This window comes from Aethalodelphis obliquidens, unplaced genomic scaffold, assembly GCF_003676395.1.
Source record: "Aethalodelphis obliquidens isolate GAN/ISIS:26980383/991018 unplaced genomic scaffold, ASM367639v1 scaffold265, whole genome shotgun sequence".
Lineage (NCBI taxonomy): Eukaryota > Metazoa > Chordata > Mammalia > Artiodactyla > Delphinidae > Aethalodelphis > Aethalodelphis obliquidens.
The window spans coordinates 19,219-35,957 of record NW_020838179.1 but is presented as its reverse complement, the minus strand read 5'-3'; the positions used below and the strand labels follow the sequence as shown (position 1 = coordinate 35,957).

At 39.7% G+C, this 16,739-nt stretch overlaps 1 pseudogene; it reads right to left on the bottom strand.

Annotated features, from left to right (window-relative positions):
- Nucleotides 1–13,150: 13,150 nt before the first annotated feature.
- Nucleotides 13,151–13,401, bottom strand: LOC113616623 (dynein light chain 1, cytoplasmic-like; annotated as a pseudogene).
- Nucleotides 13,402–16,739: the final 3,338 nt, after the last annotated feature.

The window sequence follows — 16,739 nt, the reverse complement described above, 5'->3', positions numbered from 1 at the left end:
GCTCACACCAAAGAGTACTTCCCAGAACTTCTGCTGCCAGCGTCTTTGTCCTCACGGTGAGACAGAGCCAACCCCCGCCTCTGTAGGAGACCCTCCAACACTAGCAGGTAGGTCTGGTTCAGTCTCCTATGGGGTCACTACTCCTTCCCCTGGGCCCCGATGCACACATCACTTTGTGTGTGCCCTCCAAGAGTGGAGTCTCTGTTTCCCCCAGTCATGTCAAAGTACTGCAATCAAATCCCACTAACCTTCAAAGTCTGATTTTCTAGGAATTCCTCCTCCCATTGCCGGACCCTAGATTTGGAAGCCTGATATGGGGCTCAGAACCTTCACTCCAGTGGGTGGACTTCTGTGGTATAAGTGTTCTCCAGTCTGTGAGTCACCCACCCAGCAGTTATGGGATTTGATTTTATTATGATTGCACCCCTCCTACCATCTCATTGTGGCTTCTCCTTTGTCTTTGGATGTGGGTTATCTTTTTTGGTAAGTTCCAGTGTCTTCCTGTCAATGACTGTTCAGCAGTTAGTTGTGATTCTGGTGTTCTTGCAAGAGGGAGTGAAGGCATGTCCTTCTACTCTGCCAACTTGAGCCAATTCTAGTGTCCCTTAAGTTTTAAATGTATCCCAGTTGTATTGTCTTACTCTGTTTTATGCTCTTAAGAAGTTTGTGGTATACTAATTTTGTAAAGGTGAACATTTTAGATTAATATGAATACTTGTTTGTATAGGCTATGTTTCCTCTTTGAACTTGGAAAATCTCTGGCATCTAAAATTGATAAAAATTCTGATGCCAGTCTAAATCTCAGATCTTTGTAGTGTACCTGTTAACTCCTCCTCTCTGTGCCCCCTTTGGAAGATTTTAGGAATTTTTTCTTTTCCTTGAAAAAATGAAAATTCATGTGTATTTGGACTTTTTGAATTGGAACATTTATATCTTTCTGTAGTTCTGGGAAATTTTCTACTTTTATTTCATTTGTTATATCTTTTCCTCTATTCTCTCTATGATGACAGAAATCCTATTAAATGAATTATAAACGTCTGAATCTAGATGACATATTTCTTTACGTTTCTTTTCTATATTTAACACATTGTCCTTTCATATTGTGTTCTGGAAGCATAAGTTGATTTAAATTTCTAACTCAAATATTTATCTTCAGTCATGTACATTATGCTCTTCAGTCCATGTGTCAAGTTTTAGCAAAAAACTTACATGTATATTCATATAGAGTTAATTTTTATATATGGTGTAAGGGGTAGGGTACAAACTCATTCTTTTGCAGGTGGATATCAAGTTGCTCAAGCATCATTTGTTAAAAGGATTATTCTTTCCCCTTTGAATTGTCTTGGCTCCCTTGTTGAAAATCAGTTTACCATAAATGCATGGGTTTCTTTCTGGACTGTCAATTTTATTCCATTGAGCTATATGTCTAGTCTTATGTCATATCACACTGTCTCAATCATTGTAGCTTTGTACTGAGTTTTAGAATCAGTGAGCTCTCCAACTTTGTCCTTTTCAAGATTGATTTGGCTTTTCTGGGTCCCTTGCATTTCCCTTTGAATTTAGAATCAACTTGTCAATTTCTGCAAAAATGACAGCTGTGACTTTGATAGGAATTGTATTTGAATCTGTAGATCAATGTAGCATGTACTGACATGTTAGCAATACCAAACCTTCCAAATCCATGAATGTGGGATGTCTTCCCATTTGTTTAGATCTTCTTTAATTGCTTTCAATGATATTTTATAGCTTTTAGTATATAAGTTTTACACTCCATTTGTTAAATTTATTTTAAATATTTTACTTGTTTGAATGCTATTATAAATGAGATTATTTTCTTAGTTTCATTTTTGGATTGTTCATTGCTAGTACACAGAAATGTAAGTGACTTTTATATACTAATCTTTTATCCTGGCAATCTTGCTGAACTTGTTTATTAGTTCTAATAGCTTGTGTGTGTGCATGTGTATTCGTTAGGACTTTCTACACACAAGACTATATCATCCATGAATAGAGATAATTTCACTTCTTTTTTTCCAACCTGGGTACCTTTTTTATTTTTCTTGCTCAATGTCCTTGGGTAGACCCTCCAGTACAATGTTGACTGTAAGTGGGAAGAGTGGAATCTTTGTCTTAATCCTCATCTCAGGGAGAAAGACATTCCATCTTTCACCAGTAAATATGATGTTAACTCTAGTTTTTTATTTTGTAGAATTTCTTCATCAGATCGAGGAAGTTTCTCTCTATTCCTAGTCTGTTGAGTGTTTTATCATGACTGAGCATCAGATTTTGGCAAATGCTTCTTCCACATCTATTGAGATGATGTGACTGACTCCCATTAAAAACCTCGGACTTCAAGGCTTGGGTGAGCTTCCCTGATTGACAGTACTCAGTACACGTTATCACAGTCATTGTAGGGAGAGTCTATATGACTCCAATAGGAAGACTTTGGAAGCTTCTGCCTTGTCTCTCTTGGAACCTGCCCTTTGTACCTTTTTCCCTTCCAGATTTTAATTGGTATCCTTTCTCTGTAATAAACTGTAATCATGAGTATAAGTTTCCTGAGTTCTGTGAGTATCTCTAGTGAATCATGAACCTCAAGGTAGATTTAGAGACCCTTAACACAAGCTGATTTGAAATCTTTGTCTAGTAAGTCCAATGTTCAGACCTTCTCAGGGACAGTTTCTACTAACTGTCCCCCCCCACCCCCATCCCGTGTGGCCATACTTTCCCATTTCTTTTCATGTCTCATAATTTTTGTAGAAAATTGAACATTTTAAATAATATTATGGAAACCAGATTTCCCCCACTTCCTCATGGCTTGTTGTCATTGTTTATGCTTGTTGTCATGACAGTTTGTTTGCCTAGTGATTTTCCTCAACTAATTTTGTAAAGTCAGTATTTTTTGTCATGTGTGGCCACTGAAGTCTCTGGTCAGTTGGCTTAGTGGTCAGCTAATAATTAGACAGGGATTTCCTTGCATGCTTTGAAGCAATAATTCTCCCAGCCTCTGCCAAAGGGTTCTGGGTGCATGTTTGGCACTTTTCACATTCTGCTAGTTACAGCTCTGCCTTACCCTTCACTTCCTGCCTGTGCAGAGCCTTAAGTTTGGTCAGAGGTCAGAGACAAGAGCTTTCCCAGGTCTTTTCTGAGCATGCACTTTGCCACCTAGGTTCCCAGGAATATGTTGGTGCTTTCTCAAAGCCTTCTGTGGACATCTAATTCCTCAAAAAAAAAAAAAATTTAGACAGCCCTTTGTTTGCCCCAGCTGTTAATCTTAACTCAGGCAGCTGTGATGTTAAATCATAGCCACTGGTATTTTTCAGTAAATGCCCCATGGAAAAGGCTTTTCACAATGATGGAGTTCTAAGTCAGGTCAAATAAAGACAAGTCCTATGAGTGGGAATTTCCAGGTGTTTAAAAATTATACCTGAGATTTAACTTATAGAGATGTGACTGAGTGATGACATGGAGAGGCCAAGGTCATTAAAAAGAGACATACCACACCATTCAGGACCACAGGATAAATACCAGGTTTGGTTAGGCAGAAGCACAAATGAGGGGAAGGCCTACTTAAGAACATTTCTTGGGGTTTCTGTGGGAAAGGCAAAGCAGAGCAAAATAAACAGTTTAGGATTGGCCAGTTTAAATAATTCTGATGGGCTTTGGGTTCTAGTTGCCTGAACACTGGCCCTACAGTGATTTATGGGAGGGGAATTACAGGCTTGGTGTGTGAGTGTCAGATAAGAAGGTGGGTGGGGGCACAACCTTGGATCTGCTCATGAAAGGTGAGTTTCAGGCAGGCTGACTTGTAGGACAGGTAAACATGTGGCTGATAGTTTGGCCCTGGGATTAATGGATGCCAAATAGACATACAGAATCTAAAAACATAGTTAGAACACCAGGGTACTGCCAGACAGGCCAAATAATGATGGTTCTCTTGTAATGGAGGTTTTTGGGGGGATTCTAGGCATGTTCTGTACCTTCCATTGACTGTAGACTGCTGTTTTTCGTAAGTATAGTTCCATGGCTGTTGGATTTTACAGCTACTATGGAGCTGGGGAAAGGGGATGGATATAGAGCAAATTAAAACACCACGAAACTCACTGTTCTTACTGAGAATCAGCTTGTTTCTTTAATAAACACTCTTTACTGTTTCCTATGCATGGAACATTATCTCCCCAGGTATTCCCATGGCTTAATCCCTTATTTCATTCAGGCTTCTGATCTAATTTTACCTTATCAGACTATCCTATAAAAAAATAGCATGCTTCTCTGTTCCTTTATACTGCTTTTTCTTTATAAATCATTACTATCTTAATGTTTTCATTCATTTCTTTCTGAACTACAATATGAATGCCATAAAAGCAAAAACTTTGTCTTGTTCACTGCTCTATCTTCAGAGCCTAGAACAGTGTTTGGCACATAGTAGGTACTTAATAAATGTTTGTTAAATAAATAATTTTGTGAATGCCTATCTGACATAAAACACAATCTGTTATTTTAGTCTATCATCTTACTTGACAAAATGTATCTGGACCCTAACTTCCTATTGAAGTTTGAGGAGTTAATATGGAGTATGAAAATAATAATGCTTCAAAATGTAGATGTTTAAACTTTGTTTTTACAAATCATATTTTGTCTAAGAACTGCTGGCAGTGGATGAAGCTCTCATTCTATCACAGGGTTGACTTTTTGAACTGCCAGAAACATTAAATAAGATAAATGAGTGTATAATCAGTTTTTGAGTGCCCATTATATTGTGTTTTATAATCCTAGTTAATCATTGCTACATGTTAAACAGAGATTACTAACCCCAATTTTCAAAGGAGGAAGCTGAGGCCAAAGAAGATGAATCATTTCACCAATGGTGCAATGAAATAAGTCACAGTCTGAATTCAAACCCAGATCTTCAAACTCTAAGTGCAGTGCTTTCTCCATAGGTTGATTCATTAATTTTAAAAATGTTTATTGAGTAGCCACTATGCTCCAGGTTCTGTTTTTTTGTTGTAGGGTACATAGTGGTGAATAAAACAGAAGAAAACATCTTCATGCTTTATTGTATTCTAGTGGTGGTGGCAAGAGAGAAAAATAACGACTAATTGAGAAGTAAAAACTATATGAGATGCCTGATTAGATGGTGACAAGTGCTAAGGAGAAAATGAAGCAGAAAAGGAGATATGGCATTCTGTATGGGGTGTTGACAGTGGTGGACTTAATATTTTAAATAAAGTGCTTAGGGAAGACTTCACTGAGAAGGTGACATCCAATCTGCAATCATCTGGGGGAAGAGCATCCTTAGCAGGCGGAAGAAGTGTAAAGGCTCTGAGGCTCCTGTGTGCTTCTGTACGTGAAGAAAAGCAAGAACCTGGTGTGTCTGGTGTGGAATGACCATGGTGGAGGGTAGTAGGAGATCAATGTCAAGCAGGTAAAGGGGAGGGAATTCAACATCTGGAATTTTGTAGGACTTTGGTTTTTACTGTGAAGGAAATAGGATGCTGTTGGACAGTTTTGATCAGGGAAGTGAGGTGATAATTTATATTTTAAAAGGATCTTGGGATTTATGTTTATTGAACAGATTTGGCTTGAAAGACCAAAAGTTTAGTGTTATCCATCTTCAGTTTGAGATGCCTGACATATCGAGTGGAAATATTGAGCAGGCAATCGGATACAGAGTTTGAAATCCAAGGGAGAGGTCTGAGTGGTGATATAAATTTGGAAATTGTCAGCAGATTGATGGTATTACATTTACAAATGTATTACAAAGTAATACATTTGTATGAAAACACCTAGGGAATGAGGGAAGATGGGGAAGAGGTCCAAAGATTGAAATCTGGGGCTCCAACGTTAGGAACCAGCAAAGGAGACTGAGAAGGAGCATCTTGTGAGGTAGAAAGACAACCAGGAGAATGAGGTTGTCCAAGAAGCCAAGAGAAGCAAATGCTGAAAGGAGGAAGGAATAGTCAATTATGTAAAATAGTTCAGAACTGGAGTGTGCAGAAGGGAGAGAAGAGAGAAAAATACTTGTGGATATGTCCTTCTGTTTCAACTAAGAAAGTTTTCTTCCTCCCCACATCCTCTGTAAGTCCGGCCATGTGGTGATGTAAGGTGATGGACTGGGTTGGGCGCCATGGTTGACTTGTTTTTGGTATGTGTAATCCCCCTGTCCCTCCTCTGCCCGGATTACTGATGATCCTGGCGAGGAACATTTCCATGGGGATGTGTGCATTTGCTATGTCTGGCTTGTAGACAAGTAAATACAAATGCTGCTTTATCAATTTACAGTACAATTGCTTAGTGGCCAAAAGCAGAGTTGGGAGCCTGCCTCCAACTGTCTTCAGGCTAGAGGCCAATCTCCTTAACATGCCATATCAGCCTTCATCAGATGTCTTTATCCCACTTTCCACCTCCTCCACCTTACCCCACCCCTCCTTCCTACACCGTACAATGCCTATGCTCCATTCACGCTGGACTTCTGCTCACCTCTAGATGCACTGTGCTCTTCTATGCCTCTGCCTTTACACATGCTATTCCTTATGCTTGCAATGCCCTACCCTGCTTTTGTGCTCAGGAAGCACTGCTGGTCCTTGGAAGCCCAGTTCATGTGAAATTTCCACTGGGAAGTCTTCCTGATTCTTAGGCTGGAGTACTCATTCCTTTCTCTGCTACCCTGTCTCCTGTTGGATTTACATATTGCATTGAAATTGTTTATATGTCTGACATTTCTCAAAGGATTTTCAAGGTTCTTACTTGTCTCAGTATCCCCTACTTTGCCTGGCACAGAGCAGTTACTTAATGATAATAATAGTGACTTTAAAAAACTCTACAGGATGCTTGTCTTTGCGCTAAGTGCTTTTGCATGTATTTTTTCTTTTATCCTCATAACAACTTTCTGAGGTAAGGTTTATTATTTTCCCATGCCATAGCTGAAGAAACTGAGGTTCACAATGGTTATGAAATTGCCACTAGATTTCAAATAGGTTATATAAAGTAAATTTCAAATCCAGTTGATTGCAGGGTCTGAGTACTTAATTTCTGTTCTGTACACTTAAAGGAGAAAGGAATAGAAGTTGTTTTTTTCCCCCCTAGGGTCCAAAACTCCCATATTTTTGTCTTTCATTAATTTCTAAGTGAATGTGCCTTGCATTTACCATCTTTCTAAATGGTTATGTGGCATCCTTTCCCCTTTCGCATGTATTACAATAGTCCTCTTTGTTTATCCAGGAAATGTTCAATAGTGATCTGTACCCTGGGCACACCCAGACAGGCAGCTATAGCCCTGCCCGAGTCCAGGCAAAGGCTCCGAGTAGTTAGGTGTGTTGGGTGGGAGGGGGGTGAATCAGTGAATAAGCTGGGCTATTATATTGCACAAGTCCTAGAGGAGTTCCTCTCACTGTGATCTCATGTGTGTGTTTTTCTGTTTGTTTGTTTGGCTGCGCTGCACGGCATGCGGGATCTTATTTCCCTGACCAGGGATCGAACCTGTGCCCCTTGCAGTGGAAGCGGGGAGTCTTAACAACTGGACCGCCAGGGAAGTCTGTGATCTCATGTGAGTGGTGCACTGAAGGCAGATAGTAGAAAGAGATGGGTGAGTTTGATGGTCAGTTGTATGTGTCAACTTGGCTAGGCTGTAATTCCCAGTTAATCAATCAAACAGTCATGTGGGTGTTGCTGTGAATGTATTTTGTAGAGCTGTTTAACATCTACAGTCAGTTGACTCTAAGTAAGAGGAGATTATCCTGAAAAATCTGGGTGGGCTGGATCCAATCAGTTGAAAGGCTTTGCGAACAGAGCTGAGGTTTCCCTGAGGAAGAAGAAATTCCACCTGCTGACTGCAGTGTCAAGCTCCTGCAAGAGTTTCCAGCCTGTCCTTCCTTCCAGCCTGCCCTAAGGATTTCAGACTTGCCTGGCCGGCCTCTACAATTGTGTAAGCCAATTCCTTGCAATAAATCCCTCCCTCTCTCTCTCGCTTCCTCTCTTTCCTTTTCTCTCTATCTCTATCTATCTCCCATTTCTTTACATATATATCCTACTGGTTCTGTTTTCGCTGGTGGAAACCTGACTGATTACAGTGAGCAAATCAAAAGGTGTGTCTAAGAGAAGTTAGAGAGAAAAAGCAAGAGAAGAATATAATATATTAGATAATATGAAGAATGGTCAATGAGTGGAATTGGAGGATTAATTGTCATCCTTTAAGACTGCTTGGACGTTTCTTCATCCATTCCACCATCCTTTGCCTCATAACCTGGGCAGTTATTCTTCTTCTGTCTTGCCTATTGCCTCCTATCATGGTATTGAAGTTGCATACTGACATGTTTGTGATTCCCCCACCCTCCTTCTCCATCCCCTGGTATGTGAGTTTTGAGTCTCAGGGTGTAATTCTTTATCCCTGGCACATAGCTTAGTTCTTGACTCATATTAGGGGTGAGTAAACATTTGTTGATAAGTGAGTGAGAGTTCACAGCTTTAGGTGCTCAAAGATGCCCCACCCAGGCCATTCCATGGGCCAGGGAGGGCTTTCTGGAGGAAGCAGCCACTGAGAAGGGAAACCCCAGCCAGTTTTTATGGTTCTTGCTTCCCTCTATCCATTTGTTGGTGCCTTCAGGAGCACACAATTTGCTGGACCCCCTTCTCTGTAATGTGATCCTATTAACATATTTACAGCACCCCTAGGAGATGGCATTCAGTGCCTCTCACTTGGTACTGTTTCATTGAAACACCCACTGGCCACTTTACACACACTGGCATTCTCACAAGGGTATCTTGATATCTTGAGGGGCTTGTGGATACTTTCATCTTCACTAGAGACATTCCTTGGGCTCCTTTTATCCTTCTTCATGTTGGCACCAGAGTTTGAACCATTTCCAGAGGACACAGCTGTGCTGGATGGTGTCCTCTCTTTTCAAGATGAGATGCAAGGACCTTTCCCTGCAGGAAAAAAGAGAGCAGAGGTTCTTTTGGAGGGACAGCACCCACGCTAGGGATGCTTTGAGGGGGTCCAGGTGTTGACTTTCTCCTGCAGATGGACTTTCCCCTCTGACAGTCTGGAAGTGTGACTTACCTCCTGGTAACGATAGGGAATAGAAGACGTGAAACCCTTTCTTCCTTCCTTCTCTCGAGGATCTGCTTCTTTTGAACTTATTTTTTGTGTGTGTCTGCTTCTCATCTCTTCTTTGTTGGAAGCAAAAGGAAGCAGGAACTTCATTCTTATTTATTGAATAAAGAATTGTTGAAACAACTAAAATTGATAATAAAGATGAAAATATAACTGGAGAAATGGCTAATTCTAGGACTGGGGAAGGAAATAATACAAGATGAACCTGGTGAATCTTGTAGAGCCCCCAAATAAGGAAGGTCGGAACAAAGGAACAAAAAAACGAACTAAAAACCAAAGCTACGTTGATTTGTATTACATCAAAGGGGCACAGGAGTCAGTTGAAAGAGATGCCAATGCCAAAGCTGGAAATTTTTGGACAACAAAATAAACAAAGTAGTATTGGATCATAACCCAGAGTATAAAATAAATATCTGTAAGCCCACACTGATATAGATAAATGATTGAATAAAGAGGTAGATGGGGGAGAAGAGACAAATCTCCCATGCAGAAGACGTCCAAATAAGTTGTGCAGATACTCCACCCTCAGGGAAGGGGGCATAACTCCTCACTTCTTAAGTGTGGACTGTATACATTGGTTTCCTTGAAAACTGCATACAGTACAGAAAGGGGAAAAAAGAGTAACTTTATAGTGGATAAACCTGACAAACACTACTTTAGCCAGTGACCAAGGTCAACTTCAAAATAATTAGTTCTGTTGATTGTATGTACCCCTGATACGACTGTGGTAAAAATGACCCTTTACCTCTGTGATCTCCCTCCCCCAAACCCATAATCCCAAACTGGACAAGAGCAAAACATCAAATTCCAGTAGAGGGCATCCTACAACACACCTGACCAGCACTCCTTAAAACTGTCAAGGTTATTAAAAACAAGGAAAATAGATAACGAATAAGGACCTACTGTATAGCACAGGGAACTCTACTCAATACTCTGTAATGACCTATATGGGAAAAGAATCTAAAAAAGAGTGGAGATATGTATATGTATAACTGACTCACTTTGCTGTACAGCACAGATTTACACATCATTGTAAATCAGTTATGCTCCAATAAAAACAAACAAACAACAAAAACAACAAGGAAAGTGAGAAACGGTCATAGTCAAGATGAGCCTAAAGGGACATGATGACTAAATGTAATGAATGTGGTAGCCTTGTGGGATCCTCTAACAGAAAAAAGACATTAGGTAAAAACTAAAAAAAATATGTTAATAAATTCTGGACTTTATTTAATAATAATGTATCAATATTGGTTCATTAATTGTAACAAATGTACCATACTCATATAAGATGTTAATAATAGGGTATACTGGGTGAGGGGAAGGTATATGGGAGCGCTCTGTACTATTTGCTCAGTTTCTCTGTAAATCTAAAACCTTTCTAAAAGAAATCTATTAAAAAAAAAACAACCTTAGGAGAAAAAGAGGGAAAAAGGCATAAGGGCCTGCTCTGGTGGTATAGGTGTGTAGAATTAAGTGCATGCACACACACATACACAGATCAACACTTTATGACCATCTGCTAAAATGAAGGCTAAGATTATTGCATAGTAATTATATGTCACCTACCTCTTACCTGACACATTGTCCTATTAAGTTATTGCCTACTGGAGCTTGGTTATTGATTCTCATGGCCATGATCTCTTGGAGAGAGAGGAAAGGGGTGCTGTGCCTACTTGGAATGCTTTCCTGTCTTCTTGAAATCGTCCTAGTGTTTAAAGTTCTATTTATTCTGGTTAAGATAGTATGAAGAAAGAGTATAGAGAGTAAGTAGCTCAAAGGCTGAATGCTTAGGATCTCCTAACCCTTACTCTTCAAGCTCACAATCTCCTTGGATGAAGAGGAGAGGAGGTACTCTGTTGGAGGAGAATATCACTTCATATGAAGTTTAATAATCCCTCTTGACATGTTCTATTCAGTTTGATCCAGCAATGGTTCCAAACCCTAAGAATGTTAAATCAAATTACCAGAAACAACAGAAGTTTGACAAAATGGTCCAAAAAAATGAAAAAACAAACAAAACGAAAGGGGACATTTTGGGACTTTAGTTTTAGGGTCAGCTGGGCCTAAATTGAGAATTAAGAGGAATGGAAGGGCTGTTGAAGAATTTACCAGAAAACAGATAAATAGTTTATATGGACACATATTTTTCATACCAAAGTCAGGACACAGGGCTGGCAAATATGAGAGAGTTTATGGGACAAAGAGGTGAACACTTTCAGCTGAGGGTGCCTTGGAAAATCCGGGTCACAGAGTCAATGAAAAGTGAAGAGGTTGGGAAATGGCAAAGTCAGACAACTAAGTAAAGGGGAAATAAGCTGTTGATCCTACAAACCCTGCTTATCTTTTGTGATTGATGTGCATAATTTGCAAACCAATATCCTTTCTTTTTTCAAATTAACTGAACTCCTATTTTATTGTGTGGAAATATGCCTAGCTACAAAAGGTATTTCCCAGCCTCCCTTTCAGCTATGAGTAGCCATGTGATGCAGTTCTGGACAATGAGATGTAAGCAGAATTTCCTGGGTGGGGCTTCTGAGAAATTCTTTGAAGGGAGCAGAATTAGCCTTTCTTCATCCTTTCCCTCTTTTCAACTGAAACACTGACTCAAATTTTGATATGAAGGAACAGTCTTGGCACAAGGCGGCAGCATGAGAAGGGAAGACACCTGCAAAGGAAGAGTGAAAATGAGGGAAAAATTAGAAAGAACCTAGATCCTTGAGGGCATCAGAGTGTTACCATTCATTCTTCGACTGCCAAACTCTGGACTCATTTTATGTGACAAAAATGAAGCCCCTGAATGGTTTAGGTTGCTATTTTTATGGTTTTCTTTCCAGCTGACCCCAACTTTAACATAGACCTCTTAGTGAGAGCTGTTGTTTTGCATATTACCAAATTCTTCTATGCAATGTCTGAGAGCAGGAACTGTCACCACTAATAGGATCTCTGCTCTACCCCATTCAGAATATAAATCTTCCGGAGTAGATATCAAATGAATTTGGTGCTTGTCATTTTGGTTTCTTTCCTACTGAAAATGACAGCCCAGTGGCTAAGAGACCATACTGTGGACTTCATGTGTAACAACCACTTAGTCGCCATCAGCTTGTGTAATCTCTGGCAGCTCTCTTAAACTTTTTGTACCTCTGTTTCCTCATAAACTAAATGGGGTTAACAATACCTACCTCATACGACCATTCTGAAAATTGAATGAGATACGTTGTGTATAAAATTTAGCATGGTTCCTGGCTCATAAATACTTAGCAGTAAATGGTGATTATCATTTCAATTTGGTTTTTTCTAAAGCTTTGCAAATTGTAAAGAGTTATACAAGTATATTATTCTTCCGATTATAACTGGGCCAGTTATTAAACTATTGCCTTTCAGCTCCAAACCATCTTTCTAGATTCAGCTCAGCAATGTTGGGGCTAGGACTCTGCAAACCACATCCAGCTTTGCCGCCAGTTCCCTTTTCCTCTTCCATCAGGGGGCACTAGAGGGAGATGGCCAGGCTGGAGGAGGAAGCCACGCTCCTTCCCGTCTGCTTCCTGTTGGCTTCTGAGCTCTTCCTGTTCCTATGAGCTGTGCTCCAGCAGTGCTTTTCCATCCTGCGGCGGCAGTTCCTTTCTGAAGTCAGAATTGAATCCAGTTTGCAGTTCCTCTGACACTTTCAAATATTGTGCTTCATTTCAGCCACTGGCACCAGTCACACCTCCTTTTTGTTTATATATTTATGTGTGCATGCATTTATTTATTTTTCACACTTCTCCATCAGATTTATTTATTTATTATTTTGAAAGGAATGGATTTTGAGAAGAAAAAACATGGGGACTAGATAAAAATTACAAATGTAGGCTGCTTTGCTAATTGTTTTATAACCACAAGAAATTAGAATACCCTGTTCAAAGCAAGACAATGAAATCTCAAAGATCGAGGTGTTCCTTTAGGGGAGGATGAAGATTTCAGTCTCTGGTATTTGGAATTCAGGCTGCAGTCCTTGTTTTTGGATAGATCACCGGGTGTGTGGTACAGTCCATGTTTCTAACCAGATCTGAACGGAAGAATGGCCACTTGGCTCAGGTAGAAGTAGATCAAGTGTTTAGTTACAGGGGTCGCGTAAGTACCGAAGTTCCTTCTGCGATGCTGTGCTGGGTTGGCTTGTACTTGTCAAATGTCCTTCTCAGTGTTATATTTCTCCAACACCTGGGTAGCACACTCCACCAAGCCCGTTGCATCTCCTCCGACATATCTGCATTTTTGATCACGGCCTTTCGGGTACACGTGGTTACCATGGAGCAGAGGCTGCCTCACGCTGCGGGGCCCCTCCTCCAGGCTACTAAGTTTCAGTAATTCCAGCTTCTTTGTTCCTCAGCCCTAGGGATGTTAGCGGTTTCCTGCAGTTGCTACCTCTGTGCCAGAGCCAGCCCATATTGGCTTGCAGAGTCTATTGTTAAATTTTCAGGAATTTTGCAAGTGAGATGGTAAACTGCTGGTAGCTGGAAATCTGCCATGCTGGGAGTATTTACACCATGAAAATTGGCAAATGCTACAAATCAGATTTCCCCAACCAGAGATCTGGTTGTAAACACTTAGCAGCCCACCACTAATTAGAGTTCTCCTTTTACTCCTTCGGTTACCTAGTTAATTACTTTGTATCTAGTTAAGAATACTTTATATTCATTTCTCTCTATTCAGTTAACTGGTGTGGTTTCTGTATCCTGGATTAACCCTGAATGATACATTACCTTGTAGAGTTGTGCCTCTATCAATCCCAGTTGTACTCCAGGAAAACTGGACAAAAAAACAAATATCTTCTGTAAAAAGTGCCTAACACCTAGAATTTTATAAATAATCAATTAACATGAGTTGTGTTACTAACATTAGTTAACATCAATAACCTGAGTTGCTGCTGGTTCGGAGACTCCAGTAGTCATGTGGAAAGCTATCTTGCCTGTTTTAGGATACAGTTTGTAAATCTTTTTCTGTATAGAAGGGAAGGAGATATAGCCAATAACCACATTTTGCTGAGCAAGGAGGATGGCATGTTTCTTGAAAAAAACAAATAAATAAAATCCTGTTCTCAACATGTTAGGCTAAAAGGAAAAACATTTCCTATTCTGGCACTTGTATAGATTGGGTCAGGTTTCTAAAAAGCAAGGTATATTCGATATCTCCGATTCCTTAAGATATACGCTGTGGCTCTTGATAACTATATACTTTCTGTTAAGGTTTTCAAGCTCCATTTTAACTGCATAATTTTGCTTATTCGACTTGGAGCAGCCTTCCGTTGGCTCTCCAAAGCTTTGATCTTACTCAACATGTGTATGAGACTCCACAGAGTTATATTCTGAAAAAAGATGCCAACTTTCCAACATAATTTCAAAATAACTTGTAAGAAAAAGCAAACTTTTCACACAAATCCTATATTTAAAGATGCCTTCCTTCCAATAACATTCATTAAGCGACCATCTGTTTGCCTTTGATTATCATCTGGACCACTAATAAGCGAGTTTAATCTGAACAGTGTTATTTGCACGCTACTTCTAAATTTAGTGCCTTTCAAAGAAGTCAGCAAGGCTGGTCTCCAGGAAATATTGCCTTTGATGTAACATCTGGTTTTCAGGGAATTTCTATGTAGTGCCCAACTGGCGGGTGGACCAAAGGGCAAAGAGAAATCAAGTGACTTGCCCAGAGTCACGTAATGAGTTAATGACTTAACCTGGGTTACCTGCAGTTTCTATCTGTGGCTAAAAGTCCTAGCCTGCTTTTTTCTATTCTGTATGTTATGTAGATACTGAACATGTAGACATAGCTATTCCCTTCCCTGCATTCACGAATGGATAAATGTGTGTATCCGTAAGACTGGTTATAGATTTATTGATATTTGTTTGCATCTTTCTATTTGGTGTTTCCTCTCTATATTTTGAGAAGAAAGGAAAACTTCCTGCATTATCCTCCCCTTTAGTAAAAAAAATTATTGGAAGTAACAGTGAATTGTTATTGACTGCAAAATCTTCTCTAGAAGTGAACTGACCTTTTTCCTTGCAAGGGAAGTGGAAGGTTAAACTGTATGGACAACTCACTTTATTTGAGGGGAACTGAAAGGCATCATCACAGGCATCATCAACATTCAGCCTTTCTCCCTTCTCTTTTGTCTTCTCTATTTTTCTCTCCTTTCTCCTTCCCTGGGCTGGAGATCACAGAGCTGTCAACACCTTAAATGCATGATTATAAAGAAAGTTCAAGGTTATGAGGCTTTATTATAAAAGCAATTCTTTTTGTTACTTTACTGAGTCAATACGTTTTATAATTGATATGTGATTTTAATATCCTTGTACTAATTATAGCATAATATATTCAATCTAGTTAGTGCTTATAGCTTTAAAGGTATTTTCACATTTAAGGTTTATTTTAATCGTCTCAGGTTTATATTATAAAACAGTTTGTATTTTATGTATGCTTAGAATTGTTTTTCCATAACCTAAAGGACCACTCCAATTTTTGTACAGCAAAGCATAACTTAATATCTTATAAATTAAAAAAATTAAAATTTGAATCTGACAAATTGGGGTTGAAGTCTCAGCTCTACTGGCTATGTGACTGTGGGCAACTCACTAGATCTTTCTAACCTTCAATGTCCTCATCTGAAATACCTATCTCATAACATTGAGAGAATGAAATGAGATTATATGTAAAGCTGTTAGCACAGTGCTCTGATATACATTGAAAGTTCAGGAAATAGTCGTCAATTTTCTTTCTTGTTCTTTTTTTTTTTCTTTCTATAAAGTACATTAGTCTTCTGGGCTTTCCTGGTGGTGCAGTGGTTGAGAGTCTGCCTGCCGATACAGGGGACACGGGTTTGTGCCCCGGTCCGGGAAGATCCCACATGCCGCGGAGCGGCTGGGCCTGTGAGCCATGGCTGCTGAGCCTGCGCGTCCGGAGCCTGTGCTCCGCAACGGAGACGCCACAGCAGTGAGAGGCCCGTGTATTGGAAAAAAAAAAAAAAGTACATTAGTCTCCTGTGCTTATTTTTGCCTGACTCTTAGAGATTTTATGAAAATCACAATCACATAGCGGAGTGAGAGAGGATCTTCGGAAACTGAGAAACCTGGATTAGAAGATTAAATGAAATGGTGTGTTAGAGACTTTTGCGTTTGGCTGGACAAGATCCATTCCCTTTGCTTTGGGTAATGCCACCCTGATTCCCTTTAAGGGAGTTCCTTTTGCTCTTCTTTTGTGGAGTCTTAGGAGTACAGTCAGAGAAGTGACAGGCCTTCCCTTAGCCAAGGGCCGAGCATGAGACCTAAGCCATTGCAATTGTGCCATCTCTTTCTTTAGGACTTTGATCCTGGTGAAATAATGCAAGGGCAGGAAAATTGTTAAAGTCACTTGGGGCCTTGAAGCGACTGCCCATCAGAGAGGTCATAGTATGCTGAGTGGCTAAGAGCAAGACTCAGGAGCCAGATAGCCTGGGTTCAAATCCCTTACTAGCTAAATGACCATAGCTAGGGGGAGTTACTTAACCTCTTTCTTAAAAAAAAGTATGAATTGTTTATTTCTGGAATTTTTCTTTTAATGTTTTTGTTTTTTTAAATTTTATATTGGCATATAGTTGATTATCAGTAACGTG